The sequence below is a fragment of the Urocampus carinirostris genome, chromosome 18 (genome assembly GCF_059441175.1).
Source record: "Urocampus carinirostris isolate Australia breed hairy pipefish chromosome 18, RoL_Ucar_1.0, whole genome shotgun sequence".
Classification (NCBI taxonomy): domain Eukaryota; kingdom Metazoa; phylum Chordata; class Actinopteri; order Syngnathiformes; family Syngnathidae; genus Urocampus; species Urocampus carinirostris.
This window is the reverse complement of record NC_142366.1, coordinates 4,978,331-5,005,656: the sequence shown is the minus strand read 5'-3', so window position 1 is coordinate 5,005,656 and position 27,326 is coordinate 4,978,331. Positions and strand designations below refer to the sequence as shown.

The 27,326-nt window shown below is 39.3% G+C and overlaps 1 long non-coding RNA gene across 1 annotated transcript; it reads right to left on the bottom strand.

The window, feature by feature from the left end:
* Positions 1–7,372: 7,372 nt before the first annotated feature.
* On the bottom strand, positions 7,373–27,009 carry LOC148348093 (uncharacterized). Its single transcript, XR_015847620.1, has 3 exons — positions 26,895–27,009; positions 18,644–18,768; positions 7,373–7,493 (listed from the first exon to the last, which is right to left on the bottom strand). It is a non-coding gene; the product is annotated as an uncharacterized LOC148348093 (long non-coding RNA).
* Positions 27,010–27,326: the final 317 nt, after the last annotated feature.

Here is a 27,326-nt window from a genome sequence, read left to right as displayed (position 1 = left end):
TTAAACGGGAGTTCACCATCTTGTGTCTATTACAATATTTCACTTACTACGTTCTGCGATGTTACGCAAAAAGTATTCTGCTGGTTTGGTCATTTCGTATTGTTGCCTTAGTTTTATAAAGTTACATTTTAGGTAATGGACCAAACCAAAATTCCGCTTCCGTACAATCAGTTTGATGGTGTCTCGGTCCATTATACAGTAGCTTACCGTCTTGTGTTTTATTACAATATTTCAGTTGCTATGTTACCCGGTGCCTGACAACGGGAAACGGTCGATTGAGTTTACATCGCGAGAGCCTGTTGGGGATTTCATCAAGCACTGTCGGAAAAACATGTTTAGTCATCGTTATATATATATATATATATATATATATATATAGAGAGAGAGAGAGAGAGAGAGAGAGAGAGAGAGAGAGAGAGAGAGAGAGAGAGAGAGAGAGAGAGAGAGAGAGAGAGAGAGAGAGAGAGAGATTTTGCAGCAAAGCCTTGAAAGTTGACACAAGGTGAATCTGTGTCGCCCGAGCTCAACTCGTGAATAATGCAGACGAGCTGTCAGTTAGGCGGAAGATGTGGAAACAGCAGGTGCCCTTCACGGCGAAGACGCGGCAGGTGGCGAAGGTTTGTTTAACGAAAAGACAAATAAAGCGTAAAAGCATGTCAGCACGCATGCATGGGAGTCTTTTCCGCCGGGAAATTACTTCCACGACGCGCTAGTCTAGGGCACTTTGTTAAGTGAAGAGCTTCATGTGTTATTCACAAATCGGCTGGAGCTAAACTTACGAAACCGTGCACAAAATATCATTCACGAGGCATTTTTTTCTGCCACTAGCAACTCAAACCGTAGAATGATCGCACCAAGTGGGTTGGGTTTAATATATACAATGTTCAATAAATCGATAGCTTATCGATCCGCAGCACAATCGCCAATTTTTCTTTTATTTCTTCAATCATTGAAACATAACTTAGATTAGTATTTTTCATTATTATACAAAATCAGTATCTTATAATTTATTATCACGCTTCTTAAGTGGTGCTAGCCGGTAGCATTAGCACTACTATCAAATCATCGAAATAAAACATTTATATAACACTAGGCATCCAGGTCAAAGGTCCAAAATTGCTAAAATTCATGAAAGAAATTTCTAAACTATAAATTATTAGTCAGTCCACAAGTAGGGGTGTATTTTATAACTTCAAATATAACAATTCTGAAGTGGGAAATGGTAAGTCAATTGCTTTGAGACTCCTCGTGATTTAGGGCTATACAAATAAAAATGACTTGACTTGACTCAACCAAATTTTATGGGGTCACATCATCCATCCATTATCTGCACCGCTTATCCTCAGTAGGGTCGCGGGGGTGCTGGAGCCCATCCCAGCTATCTTCGGGCAGTGGGCAGGGGACACCCTGAACTGGGTGCCAGCCAATCGCAGGGCAGACAACTCGCTCACGCATTCACACCTAGGGACAATTAAGACCGGCAAATTCACCTGAAATGTTTTGGGAATGTGGGAGGAAACCGGAGTGCCCGGAGGAAACCCACGCAAGCACGGGGAGAACATACAAACTCCGCATAGGAAGTCTGGTAGCTGTAACCTATGACTTCAGAACTGTGCCGCACACCCGCCAACCACTCCGCCGCCGTGCCGGGGGGCACATCAAACGTGATCAATTTAGTTTCGATGTTTCGAAATCAGAAAATAACAATTAGGGTAATGTGAAACATAAAAAAAAAACTGGTATGTAAATAGTATCTGCGCTGAGTGGGTTACGCCACAATATGCGAATGGATTGTAGACACTTGGGCTTGGGTGCTAAGTATTACCGGTAAAATGCGAGTACCAAACTCAGTTTTGGTGCCAGTGCTTCACACACCCATTCACATACACACACACCAAGGGGCAGCCATGCAAGACCCCATCCTGCCTATCAGTGGTATTAGGGATTCAATGTCTTGCCCAAGGACACTTTGAAATTTAAGAAATGTTAGTAATGTAATGTGTAGTCGAAGATGCACACAGTCGCTGATGAGGTCGGATCGATGATTTAATAAACAAATAACAAGCGGAAAAAACGCATTCCAGATGAACTACTGTTAGCCGCAGCTCACCCTCATTCATGCTACAAAGACTGAGAGCCAAACTTCCTCACTAGTGATCTCTCTCCTCCCTGACGTCACGTCTCCCTTAAAGGATACATACCTGAACATAAACACAAGTAACAGGGATTATAGTACTTAGTAATTAAAACTGAAATAAACCACAACCTAACTAGTTTTGCTCCCGCTGTATTTTTTAATTCGTTTGTCTGTGCCGTTGTATGTTAAATACAGAAATAGAACCAGCTACAGACACTGCGGCGTTTAACACAGTTTGCCCTATACTCGTGAAAATATCGTTTCTATGCTTTGTAGTTCATAAATTACACTATTTATTTAAAGTTCCATAAGAATTGAACAACCATCAATGTTGACGTGGCATTTTCCGACCGACCTTAGCCTCTTTGGCCGACTGGAGGCTTTATTAATCTTGAATCAAATGAACAGCTCAACCCAGAGAATAGCCTTTTCCGTCTGTTGCCACGGAAACCAAAAGGGCTGCCATCTTTGGTGGCGATGTTGAGCCGCCTGAAGGTAAAGTACGCCAAATGTCAGCATGGCCATGCCAGGGCTCCTTCGTTTGCTGCTAGCTAATTGGGCGGGTTCTCAGGCGGCGCCCGGACACTCGTCCCCAATGAGTGCTACGCTAGATAAGCGCAGCGCTAATTAGCATTTGGGATTTAGAAACATGTAAACGATTTTTTTCCTGCCCCATAAATTATAGGGAAGTGCTAAAAGCTGTAATCGCACATTGATGGCGTGAATTAACTTATCGTTCTCCAGAATTGATCTCATATCCTGGAAAGAAAGAAAAAAAAAGGTTGAAATGGTGTTTCTTAATACTGGCAGCCAGAAAACATTTTTTTACATATGTTTTATATATCTTGATTTTCAACTGTAATTAAATCGTTTCATTTTTTCCCGACCTGTTACTGTTAATTATATCTCTGAATTTTAAATTGTTTACTGTATCAGGTCATTTCCCTTTTTATTTTTTCAAAAGTGTATGAAACAAAACCTATATCTAAAAAACAATACATTGAATCTAATTCCCCCTCTATTTAAAGCAAGAAAACACAACTTTTTATTTTGATGGTATATACTGTACATTAATATCTATTAAGTATTTATTTTAGGGATGAGTGGGTATCTAAACCAGGTGAAATATAGAAAATATTGCCAAATACTAATACCCCCCCAAAAAAGTACTAACAATGTCAATAGACTTATTTTGAAATGGGTTAACAGCTCTTCCTGTGCTGTAAAAAGTCCAGCAAGAAGATAGAGAGAAAAAAAAGCAGTAGATAAAAAAAAAGTTTGTTTTAAAACAGCCCCAAAAACAATTGGCATTTTTCTGTAACGATACATAAAATGTGCAGTTATTTGCATTAATAATCATCACTTTTCCTATTTTAACAAAAAAAGTCAGTGAATTGTATTTTGTATTCCTATCAGTAAACATAATTCTATTTTAAAATAAAAAAATATACATTTATATGTGAGTACATCCTTTGCCCCTAAGAAAGAAAAACTGTATATGTCGAAAGATACATTGTTTTCGTCACGACCAGAACAGAAGGAGGACCCAGATGCGTAACATTACTCACAATTTTATTGAAATATTAAGGAAAGGCAGCGCCAGCAATCCGGTGCTCGCTGGACGCGGGAAGCAAGTCGCTCACGGCATCGGAGCGTGTTCCGAATGCGGAAGTGGATCTTCCAGAGCGGGGGTTCTTAGCGTAGTTAGACGGAAAAACAGGTCGTCAGCCGGGACGGGAGATCAGAATGTGGTCGGGGTCAAAAAAACAGGTTGAAGCAGGAAACAAACGGAGAAATCAGGAACGGACGAGTGGAAAACGCATGACAAAAGGGGACCGACGGGAGTCAGATTCACAAATGCTTGCCTTATGAAAACAGAGGTTCACTGACAGACTGACAACAGGCGAGTGAAAAGGCTGAGCTTAAAAAAGACAGGGAACCAATCAGGTAACCAGCAGTAGCTGGCGCCAAACGAGCAGGCACAGGTAAGTGTAATGGGTAATAGTAACAGTCTTATCACATTATTATTTATTTTGTTTCTATTGTTTTATTTGAATATTTAATATGTCGTATTTATTTGAGTATAAAATGCACTTGTGTATGACCGGTGCCTTTTTTTTTTTTTAATCAGAAATTTTCAAAAAAGTTTATAATTTTTTTTTTTTCTTAGCTCAAATCAAGCATTGGAAGTGACGAAAGTTGTTGAATATGTGCAACCATGATTAAAGTAATTTATTGACAAGGTAAACTATGAACACAATTCAAAGAGTTGTTTCCCTCATTGTGCTTATTTTGCGTTTATTTATATCTTTCAGGACCATTTCCGGTTTTCTCCATTTTCCAACATTCACCTCGGGTACCATAAGAATAGCGTGATAATGAGATAAAAGCCAATGCCTTTTTGCATGTCATATATCACTTGTGGTCTTCTTGTTAGACTTCAGCACTCTCATCACCGTGTTCGATTCCCACTGCAACTATGTTGGCGGTCGTGGTCAGCAATATTTTTCAATTATTGCACTATTACAGTAATATAAAGCCTTGTATCTAACACGCAACCACATTTAGAGGTTTCTTTTAGGTTAAAAAATGTACTTGTCATACAAGATTAACTACGCTATTTATATTAAATTCAAGGTCAATAAATACTGGAATTTTTAAATGAATTTTATAGATTTCTGTGAAAGTGGCAGCGGAAAGTCACATTGTGTCAGGGGAACACACGACGTGACTGTCATGTTTGATTTTTTTTTTACCTGGACGAGCCCCGAAGGCGCGTCTGCTCCCGACAATAGTCCTCAAACGCACTTCAGCAACTTTCATAACTGACAAACACAATAAACACGGGGCTGAGAACAATGTTTGCTCAACAAGCTTTCAAGGACGCAATAACATTCACACACAAAAAAAGAGAGTTCTTCTCAAAGCCGAGATCGTGGAGGGAAATACTGTATCACAATTCCTGACATATGGATCAATAACGTGTCAAAAATATGGACGGATAAGTTTCATAGCCCACAGGACACAAGCTCCCAAACCAAGAACTTAAAGTAGCTCAAATCTGCCCAAAGTATTTTCAGTGTATACACCTTTTTCATCGCCAAAATCAAGCACTTTAAAGCACTTTCAGAGCCAAACTTTCCCATTTTCCAGTACCAATAAAAATAAATCTGGAGTGAATCATGTATTTTGCTGAGCCACAAATATAGCAATGATTTTTAAACCTCGTATGCATTTATAAGGGCAAGTGATTTTAAGATCTTGAGTAAATTTAAAATATATTTGGTTTTGAGACAAATCTCTCCTCATATAGGTGTTGGGTAAAAATGAATGTAATATGTAACATTGCATTTTCAGTTGCAAGAAAATTCTTCTCTTTAAAATTTACCTCTGGGAAATGCAACCTTTATTTTTTGAATTGCCCTTATTAAATGTCCATATATACGTATTATTTGAACTAAACCTCATTTTATGATGCCCTGTTCAGGTGTAGGTGCAACAGTCCTCAAGGACCTGCCCTGTAGAAGGCAATTACGCTTCATAGGGCGATGCCAAACAAACTATTGCCAGCTACAGTTAATCAAGTGGGAAGAGGAAATGCAATGGCAAAAAGAACCTACCAGTAAACAGTGTAATGGAGAGGACCACATTTTGAATAAGAATACAGGAGACCCAATTCATGGACATATGGGAAAAATGGATGGACTGCGGGAAAAATAAGGACACTCGTGATGAATAATGAAGACTGGACCCTAAATAAAAACTTGAGCATGGATGATACTCACCAACACCACAATGTTGTCTTTGGTTTTTGGTTGTTTTTCTTTTTGTCCCTTTCTTTCTTACCCCTTCAATTTTTTTGTCTATTGTATGTTCAAACAAACAAAAAAGCACAATGTCTACATCATGTTTAAGGAGAATTGTCGAGAAATATGGCAACAATTTCAAGAATGTACAAGCACTTCACCTAAAATTCAAGCAGTTTTCAATCCTTGAAAACACAACATCAAAATTCAAGCATTTTGAAAGACATCAAGCACCCATAAAAACCCTGTATTTAAGTAGTGGACTGTAATGTTAGTATATATACAGTGTTGTCTATGTTCGATTGCCTTTCAAGTTTACATGTTTTTGGTTTTGGATTTTATCAAATATACTTAATTATGTATTTTTTAGCTTGTGCAACTTAAACTGTGGAGAGACTTATAGTCCGGAAATTACTGTAGTCTTTTTATTGGCTGTATCCAGGATAAATGCTAACAAAATGTAGAAGTTTTGGTACTTGATGTTAGCGCTGTCATTTCTTTAACTTACTGAGACAGAGACGCTGTTGCACATGAGCGACTCTCAACAGAAATTCTAATCATATGAGATGACTCTGTTAGAAAAATGTGTCTGGCAACAATAGTTGACAATGGAACTCATTGTCAACTATTCCTATAATCATTTTTTTGTTGAAAACATCGACTAATTATTTTACCCAAGTAACTCAAAAACAAGACTGCTACCAATGACCTTCTCCGGGTTTGATTCAAGCCAGAGCACACAAAAGACGTTCGAGCTTTTGTTGCATCCCTGAAGGTCGAGACGAGGTACATGAGATGAGGGACAATTGCTTTATGGATGTGAAGCTGAATGGTGGCTCCCATTTACACAGAAAATTCTTGCGTTAGGCAACCGTTTTCAATGAGACAACAACAACTCTGAAGTGTTCACATCGAAATAAGCCTATTACTGTGATAGTCATACAAACCAATGTACTAGCAATTTTAGGAGATACAATTTATCACAACAAAATGGTTTTGAATAGCAAATGTGATTTTTCAAGCTAGCCCGTTTATTGTAGCAACGATTATGCAACAGTTTAAAGAGTCGACGACAACTTGTGAAGTTTTCACATACAAATTACTGTCTCTTTGCTATATAAACTAAAATACTAACTAGTTTAGCAGTTGTTTTTACAGCAAAATAGGTATGAATTGAAAATTCTACATTTGAAGCTAGTCGATTTATGTGTATTGAAGCAATGCAACATTTTTCAACGAGACGACAACAACTCCTGAAGTGTTCGCATACAAATTAGCTGTCAAGGACCCGCTCCGGGTGGGTGCGGGAGCACAATGCAGAAGCAAGGATTAACGCAACAATGGGTTGTTTATTCAGTCCAGGTTTGGTACACACGAAAGACAGAAAAAAAAAATCGATGCAACAGTATCTTGATCACCAGAGGTAGATGTCGAGGTCCAGGGACAGGCAAGGTTTCGGTGATCCGGGGAACTCACGTTGAAGAAAGAGACAGTCCAAATGTTCGCCAGGCAGAATTCGTGGTCGGGAAAGGAGGCAAGGGTTGAGTACACTGAAAACAAGAAAGGCTGAGACAACGCTAGAACGAGACAAGAATGGCATCGGACTGGCAAGCGTGCCTAAAAACAGGAGTGCTTGAATAATGAGCAGGATAAGTGATTAGGGTGCAATCAGGGCAAGTGAAACCAGGTGTGAGTGGAAATCAGAGCCAAGGAGGAAGTAACCAAAAAACGAAAAGGTAAGCGAGAGGGGAAGTGAAAGAGAAATAAACCTGTCAGCCAGACTGTGACATTAGCCTCTCACTGTATTAGTTACATAAACCAAAATACTAACTAGCTTAGTAAATCATACTCATCACGATTAAGTGGACTAGTAAATTTAGCTTTTCTAGCTAATTTGTTTATCTATAAGTATAGTAGCAACACAACCTTTTTCACGGAGACGACAACGACTCCTAAAGTGTTTGCATACAATTTAGCTTATCGCAGTGCTAGTTGTATAAAACAAAATACTAGCTTCAATTAGTAGTTCATGTTTAGCACGGCAAAATGGCGAGGGAATTAGCTTTTCAAGGTAGTCAATTAATTTATGTGTATTGTAGCAACATAACCATTTACTACGGGTTAGCATACAAATTAGCACTGTAATAGTTATACAAACCAAAATACCAACTTGCTTAGTAAAACATATTGTAGATTGTATTATTCAAGACAAAACGCAATCATAAAGTTACCTTTTCTAGCTGGTTCATTTATTCATGCGTGTTAGCGATCTTTATGAAACTTCATAGCTTCCATGATTAATTCCCAAAACAATTTAAGTAACCAAAAGACCAAATCTCTTTGCATGGGTATAGTGCAGAAAGCTAAATTGGCACAAAAAAAGAACTAATAAGACTGGGGAACGACTTTTAGTGGGAGGAAAATGGAGGCAGCACCAGGGACGTCTTAAGAATTCCCGAAGCCGGGCGGTTTGTCACATTTGTTTTGTCGCTCGCCGTTGACTCATTGGCCTCACTCTGCAAATGAAGTCCTCTTCTGGGTCGGCCCGCCGCAGAAAACAATTATTAATTTCAAATGATGTTAGGCATGCAATCCGTCACGTTAACCACTAACTGATGCTGTGTTCACTGGCAGTTCAGATTTTGTGTTTTTCTCTAATCGGATGTTATGGGTTGCCATGCCAGGTATTTCAAAACTTGTACCTACCACTTTTCGGTTATTGCTTAAGGATTAAGGTAAGATCTTAAGCCCAAGCACAAGTCCGACCCGGGTCTGGCCTAAAATGTCAATCATTACGTTTGAGTTGGTTCGGGCTTCTATCTTGCTGACTTTTTAAAAATATATATATGTTTATAAAAATGTATAATAATATGATGTGTGTTCCAGCTTTGTTTCATTGTGCAAATGCATTAATCATGTTCATAAAAATATATATAATACTTTAACCTTAACTCATTTTGTGCCAAAACATATGTATACTTTTTTAGAAGCAAAAACTCAAAAAAATATACATATATATATATATATATATATATATATATATATATATATAACGGGTGTAATAATAACTTTTGAACTTTTGTTTTATTGAAATTCCTGCTGAAATATGTTGTATAGTTTCTGTATAAGTGTCGTGCAATGATGAGTCCAACAGTGCCACCTGCTGGTATGTGGTAAGGTTTGGTTTGGCTTTAGACTTTGCGACAGGAAGGTGGGGGTTTTTGGCAGTGTACAACGAGCTGCCAACGGTAAGACACGATCTTTTGGTGCTCCGCAAAAAAAAGTTATTTTAAACATTAAAACCACAGCTGACAAATCTCTCAACATGCACAGTAATGTGATTGATGTTGTCAAGCTGTTTGGATTTATTTTCGTTTTGTTTCTGTCGCCTTTTATGTTAGTTTTGCCGGACGTTGCATATTGTGCTAAAATACTAATTCCCCTCATAGAGATCAAAGCCAGCAGAGAATCTTACCACGTGTTGTGTTGTGACTCATTCATTTGCAGGTAAATTGTACCCGTTTTTATACTCATTATTTTTATTATTTCTATTTTCTCATATATATATAAAAAGGATGATGTTGGTTAAAATTCAGTTTAAAGAAAAATATGTTGATTTCATTGTAAACTTAAAAAAAAACACTATACGATCTCTTGTTAAAAGTATCTTGTTAAAATGGATGTAAAATGTATTGTGATTGTTGATATTCTAAAATATATTTTATGTAAACTGAAAAGAAAGCTCTTTGAAATGTATTGGGCAATCTACAACGAGCTGCCAACGAGATCAAAGCCAGCAGTGAAGCTTACCACGTGATGTCTTGTGACTCATTCATTTGCAGCAACTGTAATAAAAACCTCATCATCCAGTCCAGCGTGAATGTGGATCTTTGGTGGGACAGGTACACCGCGGTTACACACATATATATATATATATATATATATATATATATATATATATATATATATATATATATATATATATATATATATATATATATATACATATATTTTTTTTTTTATTAATATTATTATTTTTTAAACTATTATAAAGGGGTGTGGTGCAACTCATCAGAAAATATCTAACCTCTGGGAATGATTTCAGTGTGATAAATCACCTTTAGATGGCAGCAGTGGCTTTGGTAAGATCTTTTGTCCACACATCGAGGGAGCCCCCTCTTCCTGTATCGAGCGATTGTGAAGTGTGTAGGCGGCCCCATGTGGCAAGTAGGTAGTGAAGTAGTTAAGCAGTGTGTGATAGAAGCGAAAATATAGCTAAGTATAGACAGAGCTTTTTCCTTTCTGAAAAAGTTCCTTCATCTTCGTTCATCGTCATCGTCGGGGAATCGAGGGATGACATTTTGTGCACGTCTACAGGAACACGATTGCCATGGTGACATAAATCATATGATCACGTCACTGGAAACATTGGATGCTGAAAAGCTCTTGCAAAGTTCATGCATTGTTCATGCATCGTCTAGTGTTTTTGCAATAAAATGTTATTATGCAAGTAAAGTGCCCTTGTGTTTATAGAAAGCATTGTTTAGATACTGTAGGTATCAAAAATATATTTTAAAAAAGCACAGAAGTGAAAGTTCTGCTTGAAATTCACCTTTAACAAAATGTCAGACACATAGAAGCAGCAATGTTCAATTTTTGTTTACTAAACAATGATAAACACTAGAAAAATACTTATCTAATGAAAGATGAGGGTTCAAGCTTTCTTTAGATATGTCCCATGCCTATATAGCTACAAACTAGCCATATCGTTTTATGTATGTATTACATATTCTCTGTGTAATTTATTGAAGGGGGAACAACATTACTCTTTCAGACAGGGCTCCATTCAAGCAGAGCGTTCAGCTCATACTGAATGTGAGTCGGCATCACAGCACTTCCTCAAGAATTGACAACTATGGGTGCCTGTGAGGCACACCCATGTTATTGTGCCTAACGCAATAAAACTCAGCCCAAAAATAAGTTAAAATTGCACTCGAGAGAAATGTCTGGCAATGAATTAGTTAAGAAATCAAGTTTTTTCCGTCAAAAATACTATCAGATACTTTAATGGAAAAAAATGTATGCCTTGACATTTTCATAAAGATTAGTGTTGAAACTTGCACGGAAACATCTGGATGAGTGCGTAAATCCCTGTTATGAAGCGCAAGAAACACCGTGATGAAATCAGTATCTTGTTCTAACTGTGATGTTGCATCACCAACATAAAGCCTGTCTTTTGTAAACAAATCTAAAACATCACAGTGCGCCCTAGGCGTTTGAAGGCTGTGAATAGTTTTGGCCGTAAGAGACAAAAAACACAAGTTGCCTCATCACAACTTGTACTGTACTAAATTCTTGCAATGTCAAATTGAAAGTACTCCTTTTTGTCACTGTCTATTATTCACCCATAATTGTAATTCTTTTTTTCTCTGCCTCTCTGTATTTTAAGGTGCTCCACTACATTCTTAAGCACGTACTGCTGCTGTGGATTATGGCCCAATTTTCAACCTGTCAAAATGACTGACACCCTTAAATTTTCCTGTCAAATCTGGAAAAAAAAATGTCAGTTTATGTAACATGCAGACACAGAAATATGAAAAATGTAAATGGATGTACAGTCTTGTTATCATTCGCACGCAAACAAGGGTAGTGGTAATGTTTTGTTTGGTAAAGGTATGTACAGTGGGACCTCGCTACTTCGCGGTTCGACGTTCGCGGCTTCAGAGCTTCGCGGTCTGTAATGGTTAAGTGGGCTTCGCAGATTTTCACTTTTTGCGGGTTTTTTCGGTGGAACGTCAGCGGACGCCTGATAAGGCGGCCGGCTGGATGGGACGGGGGAGGTGGGGGGGGGGGGGGGCTAGTCGGCAACGGAGCGAGTTCGGCGGACGCGGCGTCACCCTAATAAGGATAAGCGGTGCAGATGATGAGATGAGATAAGATTTTTTTTTCTTTTTCTTTTTGAAGGGTCGTCGCTACTTCGCGGATTTTCACTTATTGCGGGTGGTTTTGGTCCCCATTAACCGCGATAACCGAGGTCTTACTGTACCTGTATATTTGTTTGTTTGACTGTTGGTCTGTTGCGGTTCTGTCACTCAAAAAAAGGTAAAGGAGTTTAGACATGACAACTATCTTTCACAGGCAGTCAGGTACTGTATTTTCCGCACTATAAGGCGCACCGGGTTATAGGGCGCACCCCGAAAAAATAGTTTTTGGTCCTATATTTGACATACATAAGACGCACCGGATTATAAGGCGCTACAATGGGAACGTCGACAAAACAGTCAGATAGTTCAGTCAAACTGATTACCCCCTTAACATTCCCAAAGCTTGCAAAGACGCAAATACGTGTCGAGAACACGTGCGGATGCGGTGTCCGTACGATGTCTCTCAAATGCATCGTTTCCATCATTCGGAAGGTTAAAGTCTTGGGATTCAAGAAATGCCAACCATTCCTTAGTTTCTATTTTCCCTCGCAACTTTACTGTGCATATGACAATAAACACTTGGAATTGAGTTTAATTTAAAAATAGACACTCCATTACATCCATTATCTGCACCGCTTATCACAGAAACATCGAGTTCAGTCTGAAACAAGATACAGGGAAAATATAAAGCCGAAGTAGCTCACCGAAGTCGTTGTGTTCAATAATAATGCGCAGCCATGGTCCTCTTATATCCTTGAGTTTAGTAAATCCAGGAGAATAAAATATTTACAAATACAGAATAGTAAAAAAATGCTTTCTGTAAGCCGTCAACGATGTGCTATACGCATTCATCTTTTTCGGCCAATTGCAGGCTTTGTTTTGCCGCTTCAGCCAATGCCAGCCTGTAAATGATAAAAAGGATCTGCCCCTTTACCTCTGAATAACTTAAGCCAATAGTAATCGAGTCAACTGATGATTGACACATCTTTTTCGGCCAATTGCAGGCTTTGTTTTACAGCTTAAGCCTATGCCAGCCTGTAAATGATAAAAAGGATCCGCCCCTTGACCTCCGAATAACTTTAGCCAATAGTGATCGATTCAAATGATGATTGACACATTGGTTAATCTAGTCAGCGGCTGCAGGTTATTTGGAAGACTTTGCGAATTAATATTGATTCATAAACAAGGCGCACTGTATTATAAGGCGCATGGTCAGCTTTTAAAAAAAAATAATACTTATAGGTGCGCCTCACAGTGTGGAAAATACGGTAGGTTAAATTGGATGGAAAAAAGCTGACTCAGCACTTTTGGTTTTCTTGACTTGGCATTTTTTTCCAAGAAAGACATTCCACTCTCCCAGTACAGAATGACATTCAGGTAAATTACTGCAGAAGTGCAAACTGCCCATAAAGAGGATTCAGCATTTTTAGATTTTCTGACCCAGCAGTTTTTCCAGAAATACATTCTAGTCTCTAAGTTCAGAACTAGTCTCTTACAAGCAATCAGGTAGGTCACTTAAGAGCAACCTTTTTCAGCCTGAGAACTACCTTTTGATCCATTCAGAGCAGAGGGTACCCACTTTGACAAGCCCCCAACAAACAGGTAGGCACCTTTCATGGCTGACTCCCTATTGAAGTGTGAGTGTGTGTGTGAATGGGTAAGTGTGAAGCACATTGTAAAGCCCTTTAGGACTTCTTCATTGACTTGAAAAGCGCTATATAAATGCAGACCATTTACCATTTACGATATTGTTACCATGTTGTTAGAAGGGTAAATATTTAAGGTTCATACACCTTTTTCATGGATAAACTCAAGCAATTATCAAGAACTTTCAATTTTTCTTGGACTATCAAAGGAAGAAATTCAGCGCCAATCAAATGAACATTTCTTTTGTTGGTTTTGATGAATAAAATAAACCCGCCATTTTGCTTATAGCACGTACTTTGTGCTATTTTGTGCTATTACAATCTATGATCTACGATCTTACAATGGACTGCTACAAACTGGCATGAATTCTGCCATTCTGCTTCAACAATGCACGAGCAGATTAAATACATCACACTTGTTTCCAAAAACGAAAAGGGCTTTAAAGGTGTTGGGTAATAGTTGAATCACAAATTACTAAGAAAGTAGTATAAAAAAAGCAAAAAAATGGGCCAAATTTTGATTCATATTAATTCTATTGAATAATCCGAAGCAGAGTGAAATAAATCTTTTACTTAATTTCATTTATTTTTTGTGTGTCTAAATTGGTTAAAATACAATAATATAGTTTTTTTTTTACATTTTTTATTTACTCACAGCACTGAAGCGTTAATATTATTAATTAATGTTTTATTGTTTTTTTTTCAAGCACTTCACCCAAAATTCAAACTTTTTCCTGACCTTGAAAAAAAACATTAAAATTTAAGTATTTCCAAGGATTTCAAGCACCTGTAAGAACCCCGTTTATTGAAAGTACGGTAAATAGACTTGGTAATGGTAATCACTAAAAAAAAGAATTTTACTAAAGAAACACAATGACCCATCAGTGCAAGTTTTTTTTAGCTTAGCTGTGTTTAGGGGGCACCCTGGTGCCCACGGACACCAAGTTGGAGCCCACTCCTCTAAAGGCGATACTGCCAAAAAAGACGCCAACCCATACAACAACCCCTACTCCCCTATCCCCATGTGGGCTGTTAATACCCCATTTCAGCAGATGAGTCTTTATCTGGACTCAGTCTAGTTCTTTGGGTTTTCCATTCACTAGTGCCAATTACCCTGCCAAAAAGGGAAATGCCACCCAAAAATGGTTTTGCTGGTGATGCTCTAATGGCGCTCTACTTTAACTTAGACAAAAGACAGACTTTCATTTATTGTCATAAATCACCTCTCTTCCTCCGGAGTCTTCACAAACAAAATATGCAATTTGGGGTTTGCTTCGAGCTCGGTCCTGAAAATCAAGTCAATTAGTCGGGGTGGGTCGGGCTTTAAAACCCTTGGGCTTAGGTGGGCCGGGCTCAATATTTTAGGCCCGATCTTACCCCTGCTCAGAGATAGATTAACAACGCCGTCGCTCACGTACTCTACCCGATGAACAAAGCAGATGCCCTTTCCAAAAAGCTAGCTAAGATAGCGCCGGGTCGCTTTTCCCCCCAACGCCAAGATAATAAACGATTCCGGAAGCCAGCGGCAGCTGCTGGGCTAATATCTGTCACCCGTAATTTATTTCTCAGCGTTTTACCTTCTTAGCCTTCAGATCGAGATTAGAAAAGAAGAGGTGAGCTCTTGACGCATTGCTTTGACAGCTAGCTACTTGACAAATGGAAACATGATTTGACGATTTTGACAAATGTGGTTCTTGTTTGTTTTGAGATAAAACAAAACAAATTAGCTGACCGTGAAGTCGGGATTAGCCTGTCAATCAGTTAAAATACGCACACGCTAAGCTAGCGTCTCTATTAGCTTTGTGCAGACTACAAAATTGTGTGGTGATTAAGTGAGCTAAAAAACAAAATTTTAACGAGCTAGTTAGCATTTTACACATTTCACAGTGCCAGTACATGTATTTAGCTAGCTAAACTACTGATTAAATACATATTGCTTCATTAGCAGACATTTTTGCTCATTCAAACATTTTTTTTTCATACAATTGTTTTTGCGTGTGTCTGAATCAGTTAAAATACAATTGTAAATAATTTCAAAAATGTGTTTTATTGTTTATTCATAGCACTGAAAAGTTTGCATAAATATTTTAAGATAAAGTTTTATTTTTATGCAGGTGGCACGGCGGATGGGTGGTTAGCGTGCAGCCCTTTTATACAGAGATGCAGGGTTCGAGTCCCGCTACCACGGCCTCCTCGTATGAAGCTCGCATTTTCTTCCTGGCCTGCATGGGTTTCCTCCCACATTAAAGTTATTTTGTCATTTATAGTTTTTCTGTGGTAAAAATCTTATAAACTGTCAATGTTACAATAAAAAAAATGTTTTGAATCATTTTCCATTTATGAGATGTGTTTTGACCTAACAAACTAGCTTTTAGCAAAGCAATTACCATGTCAAGCAATTCACAGTCCTGGTAAATATAAAACTATATATTTCCATATTTTTCATCAGATTACATTTTGGCTCATTTTTATTAGTTTCCTCATTTATTATTTTTTTGTATGACATATTGCATTTTTATAATTGTTTTACTTTTTTGCCAGCCAATTTGTGGGATTTTTAATAGAATTAACTGCTTTTGGGTTCGTCTTAAAGCCATGTTTTGTTTTTCGGCTTGTTTTTTCGAATTACAGTATAATAATTCCATAAACGAAAATTAGTCAGGTCAAGTCATGTTTATTTGTATAGCCCTTAATCACAAGGAGTCTCAAAGGGCTGTACAGACCACAGATTATTGCAAACCACAGAACTCAACATAAGGAAAATACAGAAACCATAAGAAGGGACAGCACATGAGGTAATCCCCCTTCCAGGATGACCAATAAAAAAGAAATAAAGAAGACCATAAAGTCATGGGCTAAATGGGTAGAACTATCTGAAATAATCTGTTGCCTCGTTAGCGATGCTACTGTGTCGAAGAGGATTTGGGGTTTATTCTTTTGTGCCGCAATCACCTTTGAAAAATAGGCTGAATTTGCAGAGGCAAGGGCTGCGTCATACGTTAGCAAGCTGTCCCACGAGGTGTGTTTGCAGGTATTCCTCCTTAAAGAGCATTTGTGGAGAGTTTCAGTTTTTTGTGCAGTGTGTGTTGAGGGTGGTAATGGCTCAGGGGAAGAAACGGTCTCGGAGTCTCTTTGTTTTTGTTTTGTGTGACCTGTAGCGTCTGCTGGAGGGCAGAAGGTCAAAGAAGTGGTGGCTGGGATGAGAGGAGTCCTCGATGATGCACCCAGCATACCACACCATAATGCAGTATGACAGAATGCTCTTCACTGTGGCTCTGTAGAAAGACACCAGCAGGTGCTGTTTCCGATGATTTTTCCTGAGCACTCTCAGAAAATGGAGTCGCTGCTGGGCCTTCCCTACCACCGCTCTGGTGTTTGCAGACCAGTAGAGGTCATCGGAGATGTGCAGACCCAGGAATTTGAAAGAGTGGACTCTCTCTACATAGTCTCCGTTTATAATGAGTGGTGCTGGGTTCCTGCCTTTCCTCCTGAAGAAATCTAGTTTCATCAATAAACCAAGGCGTGCGTCTTTTAGGTCGCGATCTAAGCTGTAGGGGCGCCATAGAATCCAGGACACTAGCAAGAGTAGCATTAAACTCATTCATGAGTGAGATAATAGAGCCTTTATATAAAGGAAACAACGTAACTACTCCTCAAAGAAGATCATAGAGCTCAGAAAATATACCAGTGCAAATATTGCGGCCGCTAAATCCTTTAGTTTCTTTAATACAACATTTAGCCAGCACCTCAGATATAACTAAATAATGATCAAAAATAATGGTAGTACACGGTAAAACCATCACAAATTAGGTTGAAACCCCTCGAGTCAGAACCAAGTCTAGTGTGTTTCCATCTTTATAAGTCAGCAAATCTATCAGTTGATTAAAACCAAATGTGTCAATTAGAGACGGAAACGCAACAGTGAATGAACTAAATGGGTAAAAATAAAAATTACAAAAAAAAGTAAAAATAACAAACACACACACACACACACATAGACACTACTACTACTTGAAAGCATTAGAGAGGCATGTAAATTTCAACACCGGTAAACCTCAACTATGAGAGACAGAATGTGGAAAGAAAAACAGAACGCCACATTGTTTGATATTCAAAAAATGTATTTACAGATGACGGTGGAAAATAAATATTTTGTCAATGCCAAAAGTTCATCTCAATACTCAATACTGTTATGTACCCTTTGTTGGCAATAGCAGAGGCCAAAAGTTTTCTGTGTGTTTTCACAAGCTTTTCACACACTTTAGCTGGTATTTTGGCCCATTCCTCCATGCAAATCTCTAGAGCAGTGATGTTTTGGGCTTTCGCTGGGCATCACAGACTTTTAACTGTCCCCACAGATTTTTTTATGGGGTTCACATTATGAGACTGGCTAGGCCACTGCAGGACTCAAACATGCGTCTAACGCCGCCACTTCTTTGTTGCTGTGTGTTTGATATAATTGTTATGCAGCTACGTCTCATCTCCAATGCCTTTGCTGATGTAAGGAGATTTTCACCGAAAATCTCTCCATACAAGTTCCCAATTATTCTTTCCTGTGCAGAAAATAGTAGTCTTAGTCCCTTTGCTGAAAAACAGCCCCAAAGCATGATGTTTTAGGTATGCTGTTCTCTGGATGAAATTCAGTATTCTTTCTCCTCCAAACACGAGAACTTGTCTTTCTACCAAAAAGTTCTATTTTGATTTCATCTGACCATAACGCATTATCCAAGTCTTCTTCCAGACAATTCAAATGCTACCTAGAAAATCGCAGATGTGCCAAGACATGTACTAGCTTCAGCAGGGGGAAATGTCTGGAAGTGCAGGGTTTGAGTCCCCTATCAAAAATAAAGTAATAAAAAACATATAGTAAGTGATGAAAAAATGTTGAACAAGCCAATGTGTCAGCTTTAGCTAGCCAGCTAGATGGATGTATTGGTAGTTTGAATTGCTTGACATGCTAACTCCTTTTAAAGCTAGATGGTTAGCCTGAGACAGTTCTCCAAAATTTCCTTTTTGTTCTGGGTTGACCAAAACACATTTTGTTTTTCACATGACATTCTTTTCTTTTGCTAGCCAGCTAATAGGGATAGCTACAATATTAAAAATAAATAAACAAAGAGAACAACTGACCTTGTTCTTTCTGGGCCGTGCATTGAAAGATTTGTAGCCTAATAAGGCGCGCTAACGCCAGATGGTCTCGGGACGACCCAGTGGAGCAATTCCGCCCTGGGCACCGGAGATTCCAAATGACCACCCTGCCAAACAGAATTATCTCTCTTAGCATATGCTGGCTCATATTAAGGAAAACAGATTAGCGCTGACTTTTGGGACCGTTCAAACACATTAACCTGATGGATTTTGACAATATCGGATTGTCAAGGTCGAGTCTGTGCTAATATTGCTTTCGCACAACTCGCCGACCTCTAGCGGAGGCTTCAATTACCTGTTTGACAGCCCCGTTATCAAAATATGATAAAAACTATCAATATCAGGCAAAAAATAGCACTACAAACAACATCTGGCTGCAAAAAAAATGTCATTCGGGATTTGGAAAATGTGAAAATATCGCCGACTGATTGCCGCTGGGGCAGAGTGCCCCATTTTACGGGAGGTTTTCAGCCAGACATGTGGCGTGATTGAATCCCTCCCGGTTAGAAAACCAGTCAGTAAAAGCCTCCAGTGACTCTCTGGTGGCATGACATCAATGGAAAATGAACAATGAGATGCATGGTTGGGTTTTTTGTAATTGCAATTGCAGTACGGATATCCCTCGGTTTTCACATTGTATAGGGACCAGAACCGTCCGCGAAAATAAAATGATTGTTTTTCATTATATAAAAAAAAACCAACAGATTGAAAGGCTTCTCCTTTCATGGTAAGAAAGCGATTCAGAGAATGGCCAACCATTTGCACACTAGCATCAAGTATCCTCAAAATGTGTCAGGTCTCTGTAATGGTTAGAACACAAGAATCAACAATGGAATGTTGCAGCTCTAGATCACCCGCAGTGTTCTCGTTTGCTCGCGTCCCTGCGTCCTAAACGCATCATTTTTGCAGGGGACGCATTGTGTCAAATCAACGTGCGTCCCTAGGATGCAACTTTTTTGACACAAAATTGTCATTATTACCCGATCCTTTTTTTTTAACAAAGATTTACCGCGCTCAACTTTTCATCAGGCAGATATGCCATTGTTGTTTTGGTCTCGCGGTTCGAGTTTTCGTCTGCACGCCGATATCGGAAAACAAGATTACGTCATTGTTGTGGTGGAAGTCCGTCTCTTTTTAGAGAACCGTCTTTTTCGGCTCAACAATATAAAGAGAGACGGCTCTCAAATGGCTCACTTGCTTTGATGCATTATATTACGAATTATGATGTTGTATAAATAAGTTAAGAAAAAAAGGAAGTATAAAAGGAGATAATGAAAAAATACAGGTTTGTGGTTATCCCTTTAATCAGTATATTACCAACAATAATGTAATGCAGAAAATGAATTAATAATTTGAATAAGAAAATGTATTATTCTACTTAATTATATTTGCATGTATTTTTTCCTTCTACAGTGAACGTCCAAGCTACTTCATTTTGAACTTTTTTTTATTATAAACCTCATTCATGTCGAGCAACTCAGTGTCTCACAACAAAATGTTCATTAACAATATATGATATAAGGAAACACATGTACAATATAACATGTTAAACTACATAAACAAGTTTGAAAAAAAAAATGGTGTAAGATTTTTTTTTGTATTTCGTAAGGGAAAATATGACAGTTTGTAAGTGCATGGAGCTGTGGAGGTTGACAGGTATGAGTATGCCTCCGAAAAAACAGTTAGTATTAGGTGAAAATCAACACAAAATTGGTCATTTCTTCAGTGTCAGTAATAAGTCGAAACATAATGCAGAAAGTGATAACAACGGCAATAATTCCGGCAGGAAAAAACGGCAGATAAATTCTTCGGAAGATCGCAAAGGCAAGAAAAACTAGTGTGTTGAAGCCAACGATTCGATGAAAGAAAATAAACAAAAGAATATAGATTAATATAATTATTTCAGCAATATTATTTTGTATAATGTAAAATATTGTTGTGAACTGAAAAATCTTGAAGTGATAACTGATTTGTATTACCAATAAACTGTGATGATTAAAACTGAATGAATATATAGATTTATATTATATATTTGTCGCCGATTTACCATTTCAACCTCGATAACACTAAATTTTGGGGACCCATAGATCTCTGTTGGGACCCATGGATTTTTGAGCATGCGAGTCCCCGGGACCCATCACTTTTCAGAGGTAAAATGAACACTGCACCCGTTTCATAGATAATGGATCTGGCATTGGTAAAATACAGGTTCAGGGTGGCTTAAGAGTGTTGTTAATGTAGCCGTGGCAGTAGATTGGACTTGCAGCCTTGGCCTTGCCCTCTCCCATGAAGCCCCCTAAGTCCTGTCCTGAACCCGATAACAATCCATGGAGCACCCACTGGCTCTGAATTGCACTCTTCTGACCTTCCTCAGAGAGCAATTTAGTTAAATTTCTTTTTAATCTAACAGGCCGCTAAAAGCTATATGGCACGATGCTCCACTGTTTGGTTTGGTGGCCACTTGTGTGCCCTCCCTGCTCTTTGACTGGCAGTATACACCAGCCTATCACAGTGGCTCACACAAGAGTCACACCCACTCAACACACAAAGCCCTTCCCAACCTTCCCCCGTGATAGCATTTGCTGTGTGCTGTCTGAAAAAAATGCACAATACGTTGGTATCAATGACAATAAAGACAACCCTATTCAAATTCCGCAAAGCAGTGAAGCGCTTGGTAGGGACGGGTCTCAGTATTTTGCAACACTGGCAGGTTGTGGTGCTGTTTTCATTTCACATTTTGGATTTCTCAAAGAGGAATAAATTACTGATTAGATTACATACACAGCAGAACTCCAAGTATGTTAAATTGTTCGGATATTTTAGAAATCGCATTGTTTTTCCTCATTTGAAGTATATTTTCTTGTTTTACTAACTAAAGAATCCTGACTACATTTTAAAAGAAAAACTAGACATTTCCCGAGAGTTGGTGCTGGATCTGAAAGACGTTGGCATAAAACCGGTGGCATCAGGTTGTTAAGGCCCGGTCACACAGCCTTTGACGGGCGTATCGAGGCTGAATCACGGCCAGAAATTCCTGCCCGTGAAGCAGACGCTGTTGGACGCTTTGAGATCGCGATACAGACGAGATACTCTACACGCGGCAAGAAATTCACACGCGGAAAAGTTTTGCGCTGCTCAAAACTTTAGACCACGGGTAACCGCGGGCGGCACACGTGGTACACACGAGGTAATGACGCAGTACAGACGCGGAACGACGTGCTACGGCCGTGGCCAGGGCGTGGTTACCCGCAAAATTTTAGCGGGTAATCGCGGGTAGAGCACGGTCATAGCACGTTTGTTCTGCGCCTGTATCGCGGTGTTATCACGTGAATTAGCGCGTGTAACGCGTGAGACGGTCAAACGCCTTTCTCCGCGTATATACAGCGCGATTTGCCGAGCACACGTCAGTTGTGCTCGAGACGTCAAGGGGTGAACATGGATCCCCATCACCGTAGTGACCTCGTCTTAATCCATTTTTATTACTTGACATTTCTTTTCATTTCATAACAAGATAATTAAATACAAATGAAAAACTATTACAATAATAACATATTGGCTTCTTCTTCGGTGCCATAGCTTGAAATCTTGATCTTCACGGTACTGTGTCTTGAGCGGTTATGATTTCTACAGCCCGGCTCGGCAGCTTTTATACCCGTGGTCCACACGCGGAAATGACGTGGAACTGACGCGATGAGGAAGCGGAACAGTCGCCGGCGTCTGTTTTGCGGGCATACCACGGATGAACAGCGGGTTAGCCAATTTTGTGCATTTTGTACCGCGGGCAACCACGGGCAAAAAAAAAATCGCAAATTTTTACCCGCGATACAGACGCAAAAGGCTGTGTGACCGGGCCTTTAGGATCAAGTTGTTAAACTCATGTGATATGTATGTTCTTTTTAACTTGGTTCTGTCACCTTAACCCCCCACCCCCGCGTATTGGCAAGTTCATTTCAGCTGGGCCCATTTTATTTTTTTCTTTAAATCAACAACTATGTTTCCTTAGTAATTAATATCGATAAAAAAAATTCTGTTGCACACAATTCCCAGTCCGGTTGTTAACGTAAAGTTGTAAATGTATTTGTAAAACTCAAGTAAAATCTAGCAATTATTTTGAACCTGATTCTCGTAAAAACATGGAATAACACTCTTATTACACTGTGTCATAACATTATGAAATGGCCCATTCAAATTGAATGGCCCATTCAAATGTTTGGGGACCATTCATTTCAATAGGTCACCATGGTAACCAGGAAAGTTTCCAGGGGTGGCCCAAGTGGGTCACTGTTCAACTTGAAATTTGACCAAGCGACAGAGATGGATGCTAACGAGTAGATAAGTTATTAGGATAAAAGTATTATCATGAGACGTTAGCATGTATCCGTAAGTATAATTTATTTGCATGTCATTGTAAGCATATAGAGGTTAGCATGTAGCAGTTTGCATAATTCGTTAGCATGTAGCCGTTAGCATGTAGCTGCTAGCAAGATTTGATAGCATGTAGTGGTTAGCATAATTTTTAAGCATGTCGCCATTACCATTTGGCTGTGAGCATAATTTTTTAGCATGTAGATATTAGCATAACTTGTTAGCATGTAGCCGTTAGCATGTAGCCTTTGGAATATCGTGTTAGTATGTAGCCGTTATCATGTACCTGTTGGCATCATTGGAAACATGGATCTGTTAGCATAATTTGTTAACATGAAACCGCATTTGGCTGTCATTATGACTCGTTAGCTCATTGCCGGCAGTGTTTACAGCTAGCATAAGCTAATACTTTGCCACTGTTATTCTACACGAATATACACACAACGGAAATCTAATTTTGCCTTAAAGAATTTTAACAATTTAAAAAATAAAAGAGTACAAATGCCAAAAGATGCGACTTTTCAATTTGATAGCGTTACGACCTGTGTCTTGACAATAAAATCTGTTCAAGAAGACCATACATTTTTCCTGGAGCCAATCAGGCCTTCATTTCGATAAAAAAAGTCTCCCCGAGTTGGAGCCCACAAGAACACCCGATCCAGATAACCACAGGCACAATATTATCTGAAAAATTACAAATTTATTCTGCGACATCTCAATCTTTTACGTGCCACTTGCTGTTATCGCATCCGCCTGAAGCTTCACCCAGGTGTGTTACGACTCGATATGGAGCGTTTACTCAGCGTGCCGCCTCTTTTCCTGTTGCGGCGCTACCTGGTAGTATCACGCGTCCCCCCTTGGGTGGATGCTCCCTTATCAGGACTCGGCCAGGCTCAGGTGAGGAAAAGCACTGTAAAAGTAGCGTCGAGAACCATGATAGCCGAAAAGCGCCGGGCTGTACGCTACCTTTCTTTCTTTGAATAAAACATGAGCGCTAGCGCCGCAGCCGCAGGAACCAAAAATACGTTGACACTTCACTAGTTCTTGCTTCGGTTATTGCAGTATCACTGCTTGAATTTAATTGTCATTGATATCAACTTGTAGTGCATTGTGTTCTGCATCAGACAACAGACAGCAAATGCTATCACAGGGGCAGGTTGTATGTGTGTGTGCTGGGTGGGCCTGGCTGCCTGTGTGCACGACTGTGATAGGCTGGTGTATGCTATCAGTCAAAGAACAGGGCGGGCACACAAATCAATGGGTCCACCCAAACGAATGGCACCAGGTAGCTTTTAGCAGCTCTTTACATTAGAAATAAATGTATCAATTAAAATCGGACTGAGGAAAGGCAGAAGGGCACAAAGAAATGGTGATCACCAGTGGTGCGCTGTGGATTATTATCGCGTTCGGGAAGCGACCGAGGCAGCGTCGGGAGAGAATACAACAGGCCAAATGCTACGTCTAGGCTACGTAACAACTCCTACAAGCAACGCCTGCAGAGCCTGTATTTCACCAACGCCAAATCCTTTACCCATGAAATGATGTTGTGGAGCTACAACTTGTGGGAAACTGCTACATTCATGACTCTTTTAACCATCACAGACACCTAGCTTAATTCAAAGATACCTAATGCTAGCGTGCAACTAGCCAGCCTCTCTATGAATCACTTTCGTACACTGAAAGGTGAAGTCCTCCAATTTTGTTGTACTTATGTATAATTAAAATAAAGCCCACTCTCAGTCAGTAAGGACGTCATCTTGAGGTAAGTTTGACCCTTGGTAGCATTTATGAAGGGGCGTCGCTACTTGGCTGTTTTTCACGTTTCACGGAGGGGTTCTGGTCCCCATTGACCGCGATAACGGAGGGATTACTGTAATTGTCAGTGAGTACCGTACATTCCAGACTACAAAACGCAACTTTTTTCTACATGTTTAACACTGTTATTTTTATTCTAGTTTTCATTTTGTGAGGGAGATGGTGTCGGCAACGACCTCTGACGTGCGCCAGTCCCCGCCCCCTGTGAATCTCTGCGGGTTGCCTCGGTCGGCGCTTAGTAACTGGCTTACACGTGGTGCGGACCAGGGAAATCCAACTGTTTAATTAAACCAAAGCATTGCAGGGTTTGTGGCAGGGTAATGAAATAATATTATTTCTGCCCAGTGCTCTAAATGTGAAAGTAAATAAATTCAATCAAGCGCGGGTACACGGCAGGAGTAACTTTGACTCCCTTAGAAGCCAAATGCCTCGTCATGTAATTAGTGATCCACATGAATGGATGAACGAGATTCCCACTGTCCATATGGAGTAAAATTGTGACCTTGGCAGAATCGGCGAGCCACTCCTTTGCAGACTCTGTCCGCAACTGTCAATCTAAATCAACTAGCACAGCAGTCATTATTAATTACAATTCCACTAACATATACGCAGTAGTGCAACAGAAACATTGTCAAATAAAATGTTACTGACTAAAATTCAGAGGCCCTATTTGATTTTTTTTTATGTGTAGTACAGTACTCTCTATCACTGATCATGTGACACTACATAAAGAATTAAATTGGCTTCTGAACTTTAGTTGTTGGAGAACTTCTGTTTCTTGGCTGTTTCTCACATGGAATAGCTTTAATTTCTTAGAACGGGAATAAACTGTCGAATTGTATATAAAAGTTCTCTTTTCTGGCGGTTCAGAAAATTGATTTTCATCCACAAATGTGATGCTCCATATACTAAACTCACTCAAAGGAAATTATGTTTTATAGCTTCTCTTACCAACCAAACTGTTTACAGCTGTGCTAAGATCATTGAACAAGAGTTTTGTAATCACCCATTAGCCTTCTAAGGCAATGAGCAAACAAAATGTACTATTAGAACATCGGATTGCTGGTTGAAGTTCTGGCCTTTATTCACCTATATTCATTCATTATTTCATTATCTGCACCGCTTATCCTCAGTAGGGTTGCTGGAGCCCATCCCAGCTATCTTCAAGTAGTGGGCAGGGAACACCCTGAACTAGCTGCCAGTCAGTCTCAGGGTACACAGAGAAAGACAACTTACTCACTCATTCACACCTAGGGACAATCTGGACCGACCAATTAACCTGCATGTTTTTGGAATGTGGGAGGAAACCGGAGTGCCCGGAAGAAACCCACGCAAGCACGGAGCGAACATACAAACTCCACTCAGTTTGATCTCATGACCTCAAAACTGTGCCGCACATGCGCTAACCACTGCATTGCCGTGCTGCCCATACACTTATATAATTATTGCAATAAAACAACGCATTTGAAGCTAAAATAGTCATTTACCACGATAACCATTTATGGGTTGTATTTCTGTTTAGTTTATCGCTATCATAATTAAAAAAAAAACAAACAGTGATTTTCCGTCACAAATAAGGACATTTCTCACCGACCCCAAACTTTTGAACAATAGTGTAAATCTAGCACCAAAAAATGCTAATAGAGTACAACAACTTTGTTTGCAAAGCAGTTATTTCCAAAACATAAACCAATGCATAATTTCTTCCTTTAAACATGTTCTATGCCTCTCGCGGCGGTACACGTCAAAACACATTTCCAATGAATTATCTCTCATGTGATTAAAGTTGAGTGAATCGAGTTGCATCGCTAACGGGACGTTAACGTTAACGCTCCAAAAATAGATGAATCGTTATGATGACCTTCCGCACAATTAAACACCAAAGAAGAAGCCAGGAGTAATCTCAAATCCGAGCGCGAGAAACGTTCACGCGTCGACACACCGATTATTTGGCGGGTCACATCTTTTCACCAAAAACAAAGAAGTCGTGAGGAAAACACGGTTTCGTGGAGACCTGAAAGACGGCAATTTAGCGGACTAGCGAGTTTCTAACCTTGTTAAAAAGCTTCTTGGATCAGAACTTTCTGCTGAGGTTTTTTCATCTGAGCAGATTTATTATCGAAACGAGCCGCCTTGTTTTGGTGCGGCGAGATGAGCTCTTGATTTACTTGCAGGAAATCAATGTTCACACTTTTTGGAAGGGGGAGACCTTTTATTTTATTTATCTATTTATTTATTTAATTTGTCTTAGCAGAGAGTTTCGTCTGATGCCCAAAAAGGTGTCTTCAGCAGTAAATATGACAAGTGTAAATCTGGAGGATGTAGTAAAAAAAAGGTGGTGAGTTGGCATGTAATAAATCGTGAACATTTGATGTGTGAACAACAATGAAAACATCGACATGTTTTTATTTTGAGGGATTCTTCAGCCAAGTTGTCTGGTAAAGATCATAATTTCCTGAAACGATTCCATTTCGCTTCACAAAAG